We start from the raw sequence: 5,000 nt of genomic DNA, 5'->3' as shown, positions 1-5,000 counted from the left end.
GCCATATATCTCTCTCGCCGGGGACATTTTTCCCCGTCGCGTCCGGGTCCGCACGCGGGCAGGGGCCGGCCACCGCGGCCGGCCGCCACCCCTGAAACAATTCCGCCCGCAAAGCGCGGGTCCCCGGCTTAAGGCCGAGGAAGGGGGACGAGGGCCACAACAACTCGGGGCGAGGGACGGGGTGCCGCCACCCCGGCCCCGCGATTCCCGTCGGGCGACTTCTCCCGTCACCGAGCCCCTGGAGCGGCAAAAAGCGGGGCAAAGCCGAAGGCAAGGCCGCGCGCCCCACCGGGCGTCCCCCGCAGCCCCTTTCCGACACACGGCTCTCTCACACCTGGCAACAGCGGGTCGGGAGCGGGGAACGGGGCGCCGCCAGCCTCGGCCGACCGGGCAACCCGGTCTTCGGGACTCTCGGGGAAGGGCCGGGGCGGGGGGTAAAGCCTCGTACGGGGCTCGAACAACGACAGAGGCGCCCCCGGCCGACGTCTGCCCGCGGCTGCCGGCCACCGTGCCCCACCGAGACCGACAGCCGAAAAAAACCGCACCCCGCCGAGGGGGGCCCCGGCTTAAGGCCGAGCACATGAGGGGGGGGACGAGGCGCCGCCGCCTCGCCCGCCAGCCACCAGCGTTCGGTTTTTCCCCACCCCAGGGTTGGGGTGGGGGGGGGAGGGAGGCGGGACTGGACCGGAATCGGCAGCAGCACGACCAGAGCGGGGGGGACCCGGCCTGCGGCTTCTCTGCCTCCTCCACACCCTTTTCCCTTCTCGCCTCGGCCGCCCGAGCGGCTTTCTCTCTCTGGCAGCAGCGGCACGCTTTCCTCGGCCTCACCGGAACAAGCTGGGCCCATCGGGCACGATGGGTAGCACGGGAAGCGGGACGAGCCCCGCGACTCGACCCGCCTAGGCAGCACACTCTCTCTCTCTCTGGCAGCAGTAGCGCGCTTCCGCGGCCTCGCAAACGAAGCTGGCCCATCGGCACGATGGATAGGTACGGGAAGCAGGACGAGCCCCGCGACTCGTCCCGCCGAGGCGGCAACCCTCTCAGTGCTTGGGCCTCCCTTGCCGGCGCTCTCCCTTTCGGTTTCTCTCTGAGCTTGGCGCCGGCGACCGGCCGGGCGGCCGGCCCGTAGCTCCGCCTCGGAGGACACAGGCACGGTAACAGCCTGGGGGAGACGGCCCGTCACCTCGCTCCCATAATACGGAGATATGTGTCCGAGGCCGCCCTCGCTGCAAGTGAACGTAGCGTACGTGACCGGGGCAAAGCGGTGGCGCTAGCCGCCTCCTAGCTTGACGTAACTGGAGGCAGCTGAAAACAGCGACCCCTTGGTGAACTTCCAGCGCCGGCGCCGACAACAGGTCTACCCGGGCCGCGGACAACAGGTCTACCGCGACCGCGGACAACAGGTCTACCCGGGCCGCGGACAACAGGTCTACCGCGACCGCGGACAACAGGTCTACCCGGGCCGCGGACAACAGGTCTACCGCGACCGCGGACAACAGGTCTACCCGGGCCGCGGACAACAGGTCTACCGCGACCGCGGACAACAGGTCTACCCGGGCCGCGGACAGCAGGTCTACCCCGGCCGGGGGACAGCAGGTCTACCCCTTCCTGGGACATCAGCTCTACCCCGGCCGGGGACAGCAGGTCTACCCCGACCAAGGACAGCAGGTCTATCCCGGCCGGGGGACAGCAGGTCTACCCCGTCCAGGGACAGCAGGTCTACCCCGTCCAGGGACATCAGGTCTATCCCGGCCGGGGACAGCAGGTCTACCCCGGCCGCAGACAGCAGGTCTACCCCGGCCGGGGGACAGCAGGTCTACCGCGACCGCGGACAACAGGTCTACCCGGGCCGCGGACAACAGGTCTACCGCGACCGCGGACAACAGGTCTACCCGGGCCGCGGACAACAGGTCTACCGCGACCGCGGACAACAGGTCTACCCGGGCCGCGGACAACAGGTCTACCGCGACCGCGGACAACAGGTCTACCCGGGCCGCGGACAACAGGTCTACCGCGACCGCGGACAACAGGTCTACCCGGGCCGCGGACAACAGGTCTACCGCGACCGCGGACAACAGGTCTACCCGGGCCGCGGACAGCAGGTCTACCCCGGCCGGGGGACAGCAGGTCTACCCCTTCCTGGGACATCAGCTCTACCCCGGCCGGGGACAGCAGGTCTACCCCGACCAAGGACAGCAGGTCTATCCCGGCCGGGGGACAGCAGGTCTACCCCGTCCAGGGACAGCAGGTCTACCCCGTCCAGGGACATCAGGTCTATCCCGGCCGGGGACAGCAGGTCTACCCCGGCCGCAGACAGCAGGTCTACCCCGGCCGGGGGACAGCAGGTCTACCGCGACCGCGGACAACAGGTCTACCCGGGCCGCGGACAACAGGTCTACCGCGACCGCGGACAACAGGTCTACCCGGGCCGCGGACAACAGGTCTACCGCGACCGCGGACAACAGGTCTACCGCGACCGCGGACAACAGGTCTACCGCGACCGCGGACAACAGGTCTACCCGGGCCGCGGACAACAGGTCTACCGCGACCGCGGACAGCAGGTCTACCCGGGCCGGGGACAGCAGGTCTACCCCGGCCGGGGACAGCCGGTCTACCCCGACCAAGGACAGCAGGTCTATCCCGGCCGGGGGACAGCGGGTCTACCCCGTCCAGGGACAGCAGGTCTACCCCGCCCAGGGACATCAGGTCTATCCCGGCCGGGGACAACAGGTCTACCGCGACCGCGGACAGCAGGTCTACCCCGGCCGGGGACAGCAGGTCTACCCCGGCCGGGGGACAGCAGGTCTACCGCGACCGCGGACAGCAGGTCTACCCCGGCCGCGGACAACAGGTCTACCCCGTCCAGGGACAACAGGTCTACCCGGGCCGCGGACAGCAGGTCTACCGCGACCGTGGACAGCAGGTCTACCCGGGCCGCGGACAACAGGTCTACCCCGGCCGGGGGACAGCAGGTCTACCGCGACCGCGGACAACAGGTCTACCCCGGCCGGGGGACAACAGGTCTACCGCGACCGCGGACAACAGGTCTACCCGCGACCGCGGACAACAGGTCTACCGCGACCGCGGACAACAGGTCTACCCGGGCCGCGGACAACAGGTCTACCGCGACCGCGGACAACAGGTCTACCCGGGCCGCGGACAACAGGTCTACCGCGACCGCGGACAACAGGTCTACCGCGACCGCGGACAACAGGTCTACCCGGGCCGCGGACAACAGGTCTACCGCGACCGCGGACAGCAGGTCTACCCGGGCCGGGGACAGCAGGTCTACCCCGGCCGGGGACAGCCGGTCTACCCCGACCAAGGACAGCAGGTCTATCCCGGCCGGGGGACAGCGGGTCTACCCCGTCCAGGGACAGCAGGTCTACCCCGCCCAGGGACATCAGGTCTATCCCGGCCGGGGACAGCAGGTCTACCGCGACCGCGGACAGCAGGTCTACCCCGGCCGGGGACAGCAGGTCTACCCCGGCCGGGGGACAGCAGGTCTACCGCGACCGCGGACAGCAGGTCTACCCCGGCCGCGGACAACAGGTCTACCCCGTCCAGGGACAACAGGTCTACCCGGGCCGCGGACAACAGGTCTACCGCGACCGCGGACAGCAGGTCTACCCGGGCCGGGGACAGCAGGTCTACCCCGGCCGGGGACAGCCCGTCTACCCCGACCAAGGACAGCAGGTCTATCCCGGCCGGGGGACAGCGGGTCTACCCCGTCCAGGGACAGCAGGTCTACCCCGCCCAGGGACATCAGGTCTATCCCGGCCGGGGGACAGCAGGTCTACCGCGACCGCGGACAGCAGGTCTGCCCCGGCCGCGGACAACAGGTCTACCCCGTCCAGGGACAACAGGTCTACCCGGGCCGCGGACAGCAGGTCTACCGCGACCGTGGACAGCAGGTCTACCCGGGCCGCGGACAACAGGTCTACCCCGTCCAGGGACATCAGGTCTACCCCGACCGCGGGACAACAGGTCTACCCCGTCCAGGGACAGCAGGTCTACCCCGGCCGGGGACAGCAGGTCTACCGCGACCGCAGACAGCAGGTCTACCCCGGCCGGGGGACAGCAGGTCTACCGCGACCGCGGACAGCAGGTCTACCCCGGCCGCGGACAACAGGTCTACCCCGTCCAGGGACAACAGGTCTACCCGGGCCGCGGACAGCAGGTCTACCGCGACCGTGGACAGCAGGTCTACCCGGGCCGCGGACAACAGGTCTACCCCGTCCAGGGACATCAGGTCTACCCCGACCGCGGGACAACAGGTCTACCCCGTCCAGGGACAGCAGGTCTACCCCGGCCGGGGACAGCAGGTCTACCGCGACCGCAGACAGCAGGTCTACCCCGGCCGGGGGACAGCAGGTCTACCGCGACCGCGGACAGCAGGTCTACCCCGGCCGCGGACAACAGGTCTACCCCGTCCAGGGACAACAGGTCTACCCGGGCCGCGGTCAGCAGGTCTACCGCGACCTTGGACAGCGGGTCTACCCGGGCCGCGGACAACAGGTCTACCCCGTCCAGGGACATCAGGTCTACCCCGACCGCGGGACAACAGGTCTACCCCGTCCAGGGACAGCAGGTCTACCCCGGCCGGGGACAGCAGGTCTACCGCGACCGCGGACAGCAGGTCTACCCCGGCCGCGGACAACAGGTCTACCCCGTCCAGGGACATCAGGTCTACCCCGGCCGGGGGGACAACAGGTCTACCCCGACCGCGGGACAGCAGGTCTACCCCGTCCAGGGACATCAGGTCTACCCCGGCCGGGGGGACAACAGGTCTACCCCGTCCAGGGACAGCAGGTCTACCTCGGCCGGGGACAGCAGGTCGACCCCGGCCGCGGACAGCAGGTCTACCCCAACCACGGGCAGCAGGTCGACCCCGGCCGGGGACAGCAGGTCTACCGCGACCGCGGACAGCAGGTCTACCCCGGTTGGGGACCACAGGTCTACCCCGCCTGGGGGACAAGGGTACCCCTCTGAAGTTTGCC

This window comes from Poecile atricapillus, unplaced genomic scaffold (assembly GCF_030490865.1).
Source record: "Poecile atricapillus isolate bPoeAtr1 unplaced genomic scaffold, bPoeAtr1.hap1 scaffold_399, whole genome shotgun sequence".
Taxonomy (NCBI): domain Eukaryota; kingdom Metazoa; phylum Chordata; class Aves; order Passeriformes; family Paridae; genus Poecile; species Poecile atricapillus.
The sequence above is the reverse complement of the archived record's forward strand: the minus strand, read 5'-3'. Positions refer to the sequence as shown.